Source organism: Eutrigla gurnardus (genome assembly GCF_963514095.1).
Source record: "Eutrigla gurnardus genome assembly, chromosome: 11".
NCBI lineage: Eukaryota > Metazoa > Chordata > Actinopteri > Perciformes > Triglidae > Eutrigla > Eutrigla gurnardus.
In genome coordinates this window covers 16509037-16524593 of record NC_139925.1, presented here as the reverse complement: position 1 = coordinate 16524593, position 15557 = coordinate 16509037, and positions in this window count along the sequence as shown.

The following is a 15557-nucleotide window of genomic DNA, read 5'->3' as shown; positions in this document are numbered from 1 at the left end:
GTAAAAAGAGAAACAATACGGTGTCACTGTGCAGACTTGAACATATCCATGCTGTTAAAACATGTGCACCATGGTTGTTTAGTACGGAAGCGCATTGCATTCACTGGATAAAAAAAAATGAAACGCCTTATCTCGTAATTACGAGAAAAGATGTCGTAAGTATGAGAAAAGATCTCGTAATTATGAGATGAGGAAACTTGCCGCATTAGCCACCGCTTCACTCATGAATTTGTATCCATGACGCATCCCGTGTTGTTTCAACTGCTCCTGCAGAAAGAGAGCGACATCCAGCACGTCAGACTGGGCTTTCCGCCTGAACAATCCCAACGTCTTGAGATGCATGTGCAGTGTTGACTAATATTTAAATCATCTTCATTTTCAAGAAACCTCAGAATTTCCCAGTGTCTCAAGCTGAGAAGGTGGTAATAGCAGATTAACTGCGATGGCGCCATCATTGCCACTGAGAGAGGATTTCTCTGACAGACGTTTCCTTCTTCTTTATCTGTTCTCATAATTACGAGATCCTGACCTCATAATTACGAGATCTTTTCTCGTAATTACGAGATAAGGCGTCTCATTTTTTTGTATCCAGTGAATGCAATGTGCTTCCGTAGTTTAGCGAGTAATTAGCAGATAACAGGTGTCCATGTAGCCTTAAAAGTTTAAACGTTTAATAAATTAAGCTACAAGGCCCTTAAAAAGTATTTAAATGCTTTTCCCCCAAAGTAGTACATTTAGCAATGTGGCTGGTTTTCAGTATTTAATGAGTGTAAGACTGTGATGATTGGGTGTTGTTACACGTTCTGTCCACTATGTGGCAACAGCTGTTAGTACTACCTGACAGATCTATGGAAGTAATTAGGATTAGATGAAATGACACAGTGTGAATGCACATGGATGTAACTGAATGAGTTGTTAATAAATTAGTTCAGTGTGGAATGAAACAAGCCTCATCCTCCAAACGCAAACATAAAACACAAAGCCTAAACTGTGTGGAAACACATTTTTTTTAAATTAAATACTATACTATGACTTTTTATAATATACATACTTCATGTAATATACTATATATATAATATACATTCAAAATCATGAATTTTGAATGACTTTGTGACATTTTTATGACATAGCATATTATACTATTAATTTTTATGACAATTATGAATCACAACAGCCAGCTCGTCAGGAGCAATTGGGGTGAGGTGTCATGCTCAGGGACACCAGGCACTCAGCTAGGAGGAGCTGGGGATCGCGATCTTGCGGTTGCCAGCTAAACGCTCTACCTCCTATATATATATATATATATAATAATATATATTATTATTATGAAATATATGATGGCTGTTTAATGAAATGTCATGGCATACTACTGTATATACATAACATTTTTTTGCCATACTATACAATGACCTTTTATGATATTTCTTTGCCAATGCTATAACATGATTTTTACAACATGATATACCATCACTTTTTCTACATTCTATGACATGACTTTTTAATCACGTTGTTTACATAACAAAAAATTTGCATTTTTTGGATATACTATATGCTACTATGACTTTTTATACTATTACTTTATTATAATTTTTTTTTCATGCTATGACTTTGTTCGACATGCTATGACTTTTTTCGACATGCTATGACTTTTTTTTTCGAAAAGCTATAATGTAACTTCTTTTGACATACTATATACTAAGACATTTTTTATAACTTTTTTCGATATGCTAAAATGACATTTGTTTTTGCTATAATATAACTCCCTCCCCCCCCAGTTTTTTAATCACTTTTTTCAACATACTGTACCATGACTTTCTTCCTCATTTTTTTTAAACATGCTGTAAAATGACTTCCCCCCCCACTTTTTTCAACATGGCATAATATGACTTTATCACTTTTCGACATACTATACATTACTTTTTTCAACATACTATAGGCTACTATGACTTTTATTTTCACTTTTAATACATATGGTACTATCACTTTTTAATCACTTTCTTTGACATACTATACAATATACACACATTACATTATATAATATATAACTATACCATGCCTTTTTATATTTCTTTTGCCACACTATACTATAATTTTTTTATTACATTTTTAATTCTAATTATACCATGTGTTCTGATGACATTTTTACCATACTAGAGTTTTACTTTCTTTCACAATGTACTACACTGACATTTTTCATCACTTATTTTTGACATACAATGACAATTTTGTTTTGCCATACTATACTATCACTTTATATGATTTTTACCATACTATATGATGACTTTTTAAGTTGTTTTTTTTTGCCATACTATACTGACATTTATGATGATTTTTGCCATACTATTCTATGACCTTTAATGATAATTGTTCCATAGTTTTGGAGGAAGTTATGCTGTGTACACTTAAGAACACTAGATGGAGTCTGATGACCAATGTAACCTGGCAGCTTTATTCTTTGATCTGTCAGTGGACAAGACAGGTTACTGTGAAGCACATTTATATTTGAATGGTCAAGAAGGATCACAAGGAAAGGACAAGGAAAAGCATGTGTAAAGTAATAAATATGCAGTGCAGTTCAGTGCTTTACGAAGCAGTTTTCTGCTTGATTTCCAATCCAATAATGCTTTCTTTTTGATTAATTATTTACTTTCTCTCTTTTCCTTCATTGTAATAATCCTATTACTATTATTATTATGGTACACTTATGAGATGTGTAGAGTAATAATATTGCTTTATATTTGTTAAAATTCAGATGTACATGACATTTGCCAGTACAATGCAGTAGTAGATGCTTTAAAAAGGAAACTTACATTGAATCTATTTTTTTTTTCTCTTTTAGTGATCTATGAAAGCACAGCAACCCACAGCAACCCTATTTCAGCTGGAACACCTATATGCGTAACTTACAATCGTGTATCACATGTCTCTTCATGTGTTTTGATTTTGTTTCTTGGTTTATGTAGGATGCCCTTTAGCAGCACACCAGTGGGACTGCTACCCATGGGGTCAGAAAGTGTTTTCTTGTGCAGGTTACATCCTACAATAGATACAATCAGTATCCAAAAAAAATACCATTTGAATCAGTGTGAACATCTATGGTTTGAATCTCTTGGTAGTGAATCTCGGTCAAAGCAGTGTAGATGAACGGCGACCACACTCGGGGATCTCAGGTATTTCCGAGGCCCTGCGGTGGAAGGTAGGCGAAGCTGCGAGGGGCCTCTCGCTGCATCTGAGCCACAGGAAGAATCTGTGGAGCTATTTGGCGGCAGTCTGGGGGCTTTCCTGTAGAGGTAGAGCTGGAGGGGAAGAAGGAGCCTGGTGCCCCGGGGGCCTCTGGGATACCACAGCAGGAGGCGGGGAGGCCGAGGTCAGGGCAACGGAGGCTGCATGGAGAGGAATGGATGAGAGCTTAAAGAGCAGGAAAAGCACCAGCAACAACAGAGTTCAAATCCGTAAAAGAATACTCAAAATAAAATTTTAAAATAAGTCAAATGTTAAATCAATCAGCTGCAGTGTTGATGGACACTGTTTCTCACAATGTAACACACAATAGAAATGCAGCAAATACCTCCTTGGCAGTGCACACAGCAGCTTAAAGAAAAATACATAACACTGTAAGTAGTTTGTTTACTTGACATCAGATTGCCCAGCAAGCACCATCAATTTCAAGTGCTCCTGCTTTCTTTGCAAGTTGTTATACTTGTTTTTCATCATTTATCTGTTTAACCTAATGTAAGTATAACATTTGTGGGGAAAACATTTTCCAAATGTCAAGTTTCCAAGTTAATTTCACCAAGAAGATATTATATATCTGTAGTGCAACAACATTTCTTGTACACTGACTTTAAAAAGGGTTATATTGTAAATACTAAATTACATGGTGACATCACTGCTGGGTGTGGTCACAGGTGCAAGGTGTCATTCTTTAAACAGGCAGGTATGGGGCCTTTAAAAAGGGACAGTTTCTCCCAAAAGCAAAAAACATTTAAAGTACACAGCACAAGTTAACTGAAACAATAAACTTGACCATTTACAGACAGTGCGTGCAGTTTCACAGTACTTCATATCACACAAAATACCAAACAATTATCATGATTCAAACATACATAGAAGACATTTTTAAAAGAAGTAGGAGGAGGTGAAAAGGAAAGAAATGGGAGGAAGGGGAGTGCCGACTACGGGTCAACACTGTGTTTCCTGTCCTCTGGGATGTCTGGATCAATCATCTCTCCTCCTGCATTCTTTCATTTCTCCCTTTGCTCTCTCACTCCTCCTCCACTCATCACTCCATCACATCACGTTTGGTTTCAGTCCACATTAACCTCTGCAGAGGGCTGTCAGTGATCACACCGCCGCTTCCACAACTACCACACCATTTGATTGACAAGTAAAAACTGGGAAGTGACCAGTCGGCTAACACTGAATACCCTTAAACTCTAGTCCTTCTAAAACACATTGTATCATATGTACCTACATCATCACTTCATAAAATAGAATACTGTGCTAAAGATGAAACTATTCAACAATATAAAATGTGCTCCACCTCAAACGTGTAAGCAGCATTTTAATGTTACAGCGGGTTAAGTATCAGTAATAATATTCCAATAATATGTTATTCAACTCCCTGAAAGTGACCATTCTGCCCAACAAGTCATTTTATTTAAATACTTTAAGTACATTTTGCAGTTAATACTTTTATAATTTTACTTGAATGCAAAACTTTTATCATAGTATAATTAATATTGTAATATTTTTAACAGTGTGGTATTTCTACTTTTAATATTAATATTGCTTACACCATTTATAGCAAATCAAAAACTAAATGAATTTCAGCTCATTGAGGTGCAGTCAAACAGAAATGAGTGACTCCTAATTACATTCATAGTATATATATATATATATACACTCAACAAAAACATAAACGCAACACTTTTGTTTTTGCTCCCATTTTTCATGAGATGGACTTAAAGATCTAAAATTAATTCCAGATACACAATATTACCATTTCTCTCAAACATTGTTCACAAATCAGTCTAAATGTGTGATAGTGAGCACTTCTGCTTTGCTGAGATAATCCATCCCACCTCACAGGTGTGCCACATCAAGATGCTGATCTGACATCATGATTAGTGCACAGGTGTGCCTTAGACTGTCCACAATAAAAGGCCACCCTGAAATGTGCATTTTTTTTGCTTTATTGGGGGTCTGGGGACTCAGAACCAGTCAGTATCTGGTGTGACCACCATTTGCCTCATGCAGTGCAACACATCTTCTTCGCATAGAGTTTATCAGATTGTCAATTGTGGCCTGTGGAATGTTGGTCCACTCCTCTTCAATGGCTGTGCGAAGTTGCTGGATATTAGTGGGAACTGGTACACGCTGTCGTATACGCCGGTCAAGCACATCCCAAACATGCTCAATGGATGACATGTCCGGTGAGTATGCTGGCCATGCAAGAACTGGGACATTTTCAATTGTGTACAGATCCTTGCAACATGGGGCCGTGCATTATCTTGCTGAAACATGAGGTGATGTTCATGGATGTATGGCACAACAATGGGCCTCAGGATCTCATCGCGGTATCTCTGTGCATTCAAAATGCCATCAATAAAATGCACCTGTGTTCTTCGTCCATAACAGATGCCTGCCCATACCATAACCCCACCACCACCATGGGCCACTCGATCCACAACATTGACATCAGCAAAGCGCTCACCCAACCGATGCCACACACGCTGTCTGCCATCTGCCCTGAACAATGTAAACCGAGATTCATCCGTGAAGAGAACACCTCTCCAACGTGCCAGACGCCATCGAATGTGAGCATTTGCCCACTCAAGTCTGTTACGGCGACGAGCTGGAGTCAGGTCAAGACCCCGATGAGGACGACGAGCATGCAGTTGAGCTTCCCTGAGACGGTTTCTGACAGTTTGTGCAGAAATTGTTTGGTTATGCAAACCAATTGTTTCAGCAGCTGTCGGAGTGGCTGGTCTCAGACGATCTTGGAGGTGAACCTGCTGGATGTGGAGGTCCTGGGCTGGTGTGGTTACACGTGGTCTGCGGTTGTGAGGCCGGTTGAATGTACTGCCATATTCTCTGAAACGCCTTTGGAGACGGCTTATGGTGGAGAAATGAACATTCAATGCACGGGTAACAGATCTGGTTGACATTCCTGCTGTCAGCATGCCAATTTCACGCTCCCTCAATGCTTGTGGCATCTGTGGCATTTTGCTGTGAGACAAAACTGCACATTTCAGAGTGGCCTTTTATTGTGGGCAGTATAAGGTACACCTGTGCACTAATCATGATGTCAGATCAGCATCTTGATGTGGCACACCTGTGAGGTGGGATGGATTATCTCAGCAAAGCAGAAGTGCTCACTATCACACATTTAGACCGATTTGTGAACAATGTTTGAGAGAAATGGTAATATTGTGTATCTGGAATGAATTTTAGATCTTTAAGTCCATCTCATGAAAAATGGGAGCAAAAACAAAAGTGTTGCGTTTATATTTTTGTTGAGTGTATATATATATATATATATATATATATATATATATACACACACACACACACACACACACACACACACACACACACACACACACACATATACACATACATAATACACAGAAAGTAAACTTTGAACTGAAACTAAACTCAGAGTTGGAACTGAATAACTTGACCTGTCAGTGATTTTTATATTTATTGTCATCTGTTTCCAGTCCAACTCTATGAACCCTCCTCTGTTACAGAGGTTACTTCTATTTGGATATATCTTAGATTTTTTTGTCTGCATAATTGCAGGTTTTCTGTTTTAGAGGAGAGTGTGAATATTCCTGAAAGAATCGTTAGTTTCATGTTTCGCCACTTTTAAAACAATGTTTTTTTTTTAATTGTTTACATTTGTGTTGTGTAAGGTACTACAGTTCCCATCATGCTTAATGTAAAAAGTATTTTTTTTTTAGGCATAGAAGCCTTTATTAACAGTGGATAGATCCGAAGCATAGGAGAGGGTGTGACATGCAGTAAAGGTCCTCTGTACGTTCGTACATGGCATGCGCGCTCTAACCACTCTAAACCTTTTTACATTGGTGCTCAGGTGGCAATCATGTTGTTGGAGACGCAAAGTTTTCAGTTGAAGTCTGATAATAAATTATTACTGAACATTACAATTGATGAGGGAAATCCAAAAAGCTTCTATAATTTGAATATAAAATTGGTTTATTAAAACAAATAAAAAAGAAAGGTTTTATTAAAAAGGGTGGAATATTTTAAATGATTTGTAATATTAAAAAAATACTTTGGAGTTGGACCTCTTTAATGGTGCCATCTGCAAATGTGTCATCACTCCATTTACAAAGCCATAATGAAGAAAACAATGTGGGTTGTGTGTGAAACTGATACATCAGATTTGATTGATGATTGAGGAGGATGAATTTCCTGTTGTTTTCTTCTTTTTCATCCATTGTTTAATAACACAAACTTATATGAGAGTCAAATTCCTTTCTAAATATCTTTCCATGTGACCTTTGATGACCTCACGAAAACAGAACACAAACACTTGTCCACGCACGCAGCGCTTTACTGTGGCTTTTATCGTGAAAAGGGTTTTGCGTGGGCGTATCAGTCTGATCAGTGGCTCATTCATGTGTGCATCGCCCTGCCTGTTTTCCCAGTGTCATGTCGACGTCATCCAGCACAAACAGGCAGAGGATTCATTGAAAATGCTTTGTGAGTGACATGTAGACACCGAAGGTGACGCACAGCAGGCAGGAAACAATATAAAGGTTACATTTTACATTCAAGGTACTTGTACATGCACGACAAATCCTGAAAACGCCATTTTTGTTATTCCAAAGAAAACACCAAGATGTGTCTTTCAGTACTTCCTGAATTTCTGTCTGTGGCTCTCAACTCCAATCCCATTGGTTAATTATCAATATCTACATCTTTAAGCAGCTCACAAATATATTGTTTGATTTTTTTTTTAATTGCTCAGTTATTTTCTTAAATAGGAGGAAATGATGCATATGTTGGGGACTATTTTCAGTCACAGATTACACATTTTGGTGCTCTAGTGAGTATTTGGGGCAGGAGGGCAGTGTATTGAGTCAAAATAAATAATGTGCATGTTTGTGGTAATGAAGTAACATGTCACCCGGTGCAACAGTGTGGATTATTGATGTGTTTCAATAATTCCTGGTGGAGCTCTATGGCACAAAGGAAGAAGATGTATCAGGCTTTGATACACACATTAGTAGATACATGCATTTCTGGCTTGGTGTTTCCATGACATTTGTTGCTAAAAAGAAAAATGTAACTGACAATTTCAAAGATAAACCAAAAACAACAACAAAAAAATGTTCTTAGAATCCACTGATTTGTATTTATAAATTTGTGCTCAGACGAGATTTTTTAAAGTCAGCATACTAAACTACAATGGTGAACATACGGTAGACATTATACCTGCATCAGTCCCTTAAATCCTACACACCTGTCAGTGCCTTAGGTGTGCAAAAACCTGGAACCTGTCGAAACTTTTTAAGACTAACCTTCCCAGGATGACACACCACTTGTTTTTTAAGACTTATCAATATGTTTATAATTATTATTGTCCCTGAAGACCTTCTTTGAGAACTTAAGATAATTGGTCTTCTAAATACTCAAAGAAGGGGAAAAAGGAGAAGGCAGTATTAAAAATATGAACTCGTAAAGTCTAAAAACTACGGGAGTTGTAAACGAGTGTCCCACCTGTGCAAAGGCTCTGACCTCCAACCAGGCAGAAACCAGATTCCCATTAGGTCAGTGATCACCCCGGGAGGCCAATTCTCTTTAGCTCCCCTTTCACTCCTCATACACCAAGTACTGCTGGGTTGGATGGAGGGAAAGCTGCTAGGCGCCGAGTTGCAATTAGACGCTCCATTATATAAAGGCATATTCAGATAACAGGGGCACCAATGAGGTCAGTACATGCCTTTTGTTGTGGGATTAATGAGATTTTTAATAAAACAAAAAAATGCCCCCTTCCTTATTGTAATGACCTAATGAGTGTGTTGGTGGCGCCGGGCCATGTTGGTGGGAAAGTCCCGTGGCCCTACCAGTCTCTCGGTGGCCCCCCTTCGCTTCGTCTCTCCTTCCTCTCCCTGCACCTGCACCAACCCAGTGCTGCCCCGTGCGTTCCAGACCCCCTCCTCCAGTGTTTGTATTCAAAGCTAGGAACCAAAGGAGTGTTTAATTACCATAAAATGCTATCGGCATTTAGCCCTCTGACAATATGAATGGCAACATAGAGCTCATTGAGGTTATCAACAAGGGGACCACTGGTCAATTGGGTCATTGATTTGGATTGTTTGACAGACCTAGAGCCAAGGCCGCAGGAGCAAGCAAAGTTCAAAAATCCCCCTTAGTTGAATCGAGAAGTTTGTCACAGAATCTGTTGGAAGGGGCTGTCAGGAGCGATTAGGGGGCATGAAAGGGCTCAGCGATCAAACAGGGCCTGTCCCAACGCTGCACATTTAATTAGAATTTGCATGTCTTTGTTCCTGACCCTTCAGCAGACATGATCTGATTACAAGGGTGAACAGTTACCACCAGGGGAAAGGGGAACTCGCAATGTGCAACTGTGCTTATTTGTCTAACAAAACTGATCAGTTTTTAAAAAATGAAAACAAACTGGGTTTTATCTCTGTAGCAAGCTGGAGGATCAACAGAACAGCTGGAGGAAAAACCAAGGTGAGGGTGCTTCTGGAGTGATTTTACTTTCGCCCTGCTTAATTTCTGTCTCCCACTGAATTGTGGGAGTTTGGGGAGGGAAAGGGGGGGACTAAGCGCTTGCTGGATCATTAATTGGGGGGCACAGCGCCCTTTGACCCCGATGATGCAGGGTGACAGGGCAAACGAGGAGAGGCGATTGGCTAGCAGCTTCAGCAGTTGAACGTGCCACCAGTGGTGTTCCAGAGTGGAAAAGGGCAGCCTGGAACAATACATTGCTCTCTTCTTTTTTCTTTTGTTCTTCTTTGCTGTTTTTTTTGTCTTTTCAGTTTCCCTTTCTCCTTGTTTCCCTTTCTTTCCTTCCATATTATGGATTATTACTTCCAATTATGGAAATTGAATTATTTATTTTGTATAATTTTAACTTCCCCCCCCTCATTTCTTTTTAAACTTACAATTGTAATTGTTCTCTATGGATGACACCTGTCACACGTCTATCCATTGAGGAAGATGGACTGATTACAGAAATGTCTACCTTTTAAAGTTTGTTTAGTCTTTTGTTGAGTTTTAACACATCCAAAGTAGAAATCATAATATCGTTTTTGTCGACATGGGTAAAACTGACTTGACTTATGATACAGAGCTTTTTGTTTTAAATTCAACTCGATTATAAAGATACAATTATTTTATTAAATAAAAACTGCATGCTGAGTAGATTGGAAGGTCTGCAGACACCAACAAACTAATAATAGTTCTGGATTTCATAACATCAATGTGTTTCTTCATTTAAGGTATCTAGAAAAGTACTTTTTTTAAATCATCATGCTATATCATAATCATTTTAGTACCATGTTTGAACACAAAATACATTGTCCTACAACCTATTTGATATATTTAATACTTTTATGTGATGCAATTGTATTGTTTTTAATAACGCTATAAATCTTTCATTGTCAGTCTTCCAGTCATGCCATTATTTCATACTTTGTATTGGTTTAATTATATTATCACTATGCAGACCAGTCGACCACAGTATTGTTTTGTATTACATTTAATTTGGTGTAATTTTATATATATTCTGATGTATTATTTTTTTCCCTGCATGTATGCATTTTGGACTCAAGACTCAAACCTGTTTTGTTTAAATTGCCATATCAGTAATTGCTGTGTCTAACCTGTTTTATCAATCGGGCGATGGTTCATAAAAAATGTGTAAAATGTAATTTAGTTGTAAAATAAATAGAGCTCAAATAAATGTATATTTTTTACTACTTTTCAACTACAACACAAAAAAAAATGAAAAGATAGAAATCTGGCAGCAAGTGTGTTTCTAAACACTTAAAAATTCTCTCACGAAAAATTCTACTTAAAAATGACAGGTACAATTTTTAAATCCATGTGTCTAGTCCTTACTGTTAATAAGACTAGCAACAGAAAATTTGGGGATTTTGCATCTTGTCATTTAATCAGAATATGTTGTTGAACTGAAAAGTCTCACCGCCAAATTAATAAGTCTCAATACTTTTATCGTGATCATCATCAATATTATTTACACTAAAATGATTATCATGTTATGACTATATGGCATTTAAATAAATGTAGGCATGGATACTTTTACAATAAATAATTATAATAATTATTATTAATATTATTATGATTATTATAGTGATTATTATGATGATTATATGACAAAATAATAAAATACATATATACAATAAAATTAAATACAAAGAAACGTTTTGTTTGATTTTTGTGAGCATTATTTGTTTAGCCGAATAATCTCTTTTCTAACATGTATATATTTTTTTATGAACTGCCATTTCTGGCAATTTCTCTAAAATATTTCAAAATGTATCAACTATTTCTCCATTTCTTTCCCGCACCACAATCTGACATCGCTTTGCATTTGTGCCTAAAAACGGTTGTGAAGTTAAGTGTAAGGTCCTGGACCTGTAAAAGGTGATCTGATGCGATCTGAAGGATTCATGCGTTTGGTTAGAAACTTCTGTAATTGTCAGGCCAGTGTTTTGTGTGATGGAGGTCATTAGTGTGTTGTGTTTGCATGTCGTCTCCTCTCCTGTCTTTGTTTAAGTGTCTCCAGTGTGTCTGGGATGGAGGCACGCACCCTGTTCTGCTCCCAGAGAATCCACCTCCTTTCTCCTCGTCACACTTCTTTCCTCTTCCTTCCCCTCTACTCCTCCAGCCTTCCCAATTTCTCTTCACTGTTTTTGCTTTTTTTCTTCCTCTTGTCTGACTTCTCTTCCACTTCCAACTTCACTTCTTAGCCCTCTTCTTTATTTTCCTTCATCAACGTCTCCTTCATTGTGTTATACTCCTTGTCCAATTTTCGTCCTCGACCTGCTCATCTTCCTCGACCCTGCTCATCTTCCTCCTCAATTTTATCTTTTTTTATTCGGTCTGATAATCAGAAGAAATTGCTGAATTCATTACTCAAATTGGGACCGTATTATGTTTTGGAAGGGATTGTACTTTTTGCTCGAACCAATCAGTGGCTCACGCATCCTCCTGCTGCCATTTTTTTCTGTCCATAAAGAAACAGTATAGCGGCTTTCCTGTGACTTCAAAAAATGTGGTTTCAATTCAGTTTACAGCCCCTTCTACAGGTCAAAACCAGAGTTTGAAAGTCAGTTTGAAAATGTTTAATCCTTTACACAATTACTTATGTCACTTTTCACATGAACAATAGTGCCCCACTATGAATGTCTTTCAGGAGAGGTGCACTGTAATCCAGGCATTTATACAATATCACTCTATGACAGGCAATTGGAATAACACAACACTTTTGATTTCTGATGTTGTGCCAAAGTTTTTTTTTTTTGAGTACAGCTAGATCCTTTTAATTGACAACCATCTCTTCCATCTAACCCACCTTCACTCTGACGTCCCTTCATGCCCCTTCCTCTCCTCCATCATCGTTACAAGACTCTTTCAATTTGTATTAATCATTGCACTATGATACTACCCCTTGCCACTCAACTATGTTCATTTTTTTCAACCCCATTCACACTCATTTAACTTAATTTCACATGCTTTTACTTACTGCAGCTCCTCAATCAGCAACTGCCCAGTCTTTCATTTAAAAAAAAATAATATCTGCATGGGTAAGGATTAATGACATAAAGATATTTATAACATATAACGGTCACCTGATTTTCATTAGGAAATAAAATGACAAATAATTAAAACTGAAAAAGAAGAAAATATGAGCAGATTTTACCTCTACATCTTTTCTACATCCTACATCGTCACAACTTGCCCCGTTAGAGCTGGCAGTCTACTGATCCACAGTTCCTCTTGCAATTTCCATGAGGGTTTCCTCTTGATTTTGATAATGAAAATGCAATTATCAAAAAAAAAAAAAAAAAAAGAAACCGTCACAACGTGCCCTCTGTCGGAGCCGACAGACTGCTTGTACTTTTGGTGACGTTGTTTGCTTTGTTAATGTTTCACAAGAGAGAAAGACAGAACGCCCTGGGAATCACTTTAGAGGAGGTCATTTTCCAAATGACAACGGCTGACGTTGGAATGACGAAAGTTGAAATGATATGATTTTGCTCACCAAGCTCAGTGCACCAGGGCGGAAAAAAGGGCTCCTTGTGTTTGGCTGCAGTTTCTGTACTCTCTGAACCCTGAAATAATGACCCTTCCTTGTTCATTAGTGTCTACGCGGTCAATCATAACACATCAGAAATGAGTTTAGCATTCAGGCGCAGGACAATTGACCTTGTGTGTGCCCTTCCTCACCAGCGAGCTGTCACAGGGCTTCATCCAAATTGAGGCAATTAGCTGCGATGTGTCTCCCCCATTAAGCTGAGTGTCTCCACTATGTCCTAATGACAGCAGCAGGACATGGCCTAATCAGCCGCACTGTCTACCCAGAGTTCACATCCACTCCAAGCTGGCACACCCAGGGAGAACAAGAACTGGGGGTCCCAGTCAAAGATCATCTGCAACCAGGCAGCACAAGGAAAAAGAAGAAAAGGTACAGACGTACATGCAGGTCTTACTCAAAGTATCAGTGGTCCAATATATGTATGGTTGCAAAGTAAACCAAACACATCAGTGGTTGTGTCAAATTCTGAATCAGTTGATTTTCTTCATGCAATAACATCATTTAAGCAGTTAAAAGACACATCAGGTCATTTTTGTAATTTTGGAGCTGCCAAACCGATGACATGTTATGTAAGTTTAGTTTGATGAAGAGGTTAACAACTGCCTATTGAAAAAAACATCTGGCCTTTGCTGTGTGTTGTGGTCTTTAGGTCCCTGATATAGTCTTTCGAGACACCCTCCTCACATGCTAAGTACCTATGTCTTCCAAAACCCACAGCCCCAGTATGTAATACAAGCTTTCTGTTAAAAGCAATGTTTATCAATGTCCCTGTTTTAACCCTGTATATGTCAATTGGCAGCTAAGGCACAAGATGACATCTCTAATGACATCAGCATTCTGCACACTATTCACAATACAAGTGACACAGCAACAGGCTACAAGTCATTTATTTTCAAGGAAGCTGCACACATTCTACCAATTGGGGGATTTGAACGGTCAAATTTCCAGTCACAAGTCCACTACTGTGCCTAAATAGGATCTGCACTGATGACATTCCAGTTCAGTTGACCTTCCATTGTTCCTGTTCAGTTGAAACATACCATAATAGATCCTGATCGCACATGGTCCGAGGTGGGTGGGTTATGCAAACTGAAATCACTGCAACACTGAAAAGAGATGAATGTTGAAGACAGTGGTATATACGACCATTGATGGGCTAAGGATGGTGCATTTTCTGTTTGTATGGTAAAGGAAATGTGAGTGGGGCACAGTGGTAGCAGAGGATACAAATCTTTTGGAACCTCTAGATCCTCATTACCTGTGGAGGTGGTTTTGTTACCATTATGTAATGCTAATATTAGCTGCTAACTATGGCCACAACAAGGTCTATATTAACCAAATATACAATGCAATCATTATATGCTAACTTTGGCAATAACCACGTCTTTGTTAACCTAATGGAAATAAGCTATTATTAGCGGCTAACTTGGGCCAAAAAAAAGGTCTGTGTTAACCACATCTAAAATTCTAATATTAGCTGCTAACTTTAACCACAACAAAGCCTATGTTAACCACATGTATAATGTTATAATAATAATGTAATTATTAGCTGCCAACTTCAGCACAACACAGGTTTGGTTAACAAAGATGGTTATTTGGTTGTTGACCACAATCCGACCGAGATTCCTCTCCTTTCCAACTGTTTCCATATCACTCTGCTTGAAGCCAGTCGCCAGGTCCCTTTCCCAGGTTCTTTTGGACTGGCCTCTCTTTCTTCTGCCTTGGGGGTTCCGTATTACAGCCTGCCTGTGAAGCTGGCATTGTATGTGTGGCTGATCCATCCAAACTTCTATTGACCTCCTCTTCTACAGGTTGTTTGCCTATTCTCTGCCACAGATTCTGATTCGTTTCTGGTGGTAGGCCTATCTGGCCAGTGGAGAATCTGCCTTATGATCTTGGTTGTCCTTGACGTCTGTCAACAAAATGTATAATATTAATATTAGAAGTCAAAGTTGGCCAACATAAGGTCTTTGTCAATCACGTTTAATGTCAATATTAGCTAACTTTGGCCTCAACAAGGTCTATGTAAACCAATTTGTCATATTAATATTAGCTGCTAATTTTGGCCATGAAAAGATCTGTTTACCAAATCTACAATGCTAATATTAGCTGCTAAGTTTGGCCACAAAAAGGTCTATGTTAACCAAATGTATAATGTTATTAGCTGCTAACAAGGTCTATATTGACCAAATGTACAATATTAATATTA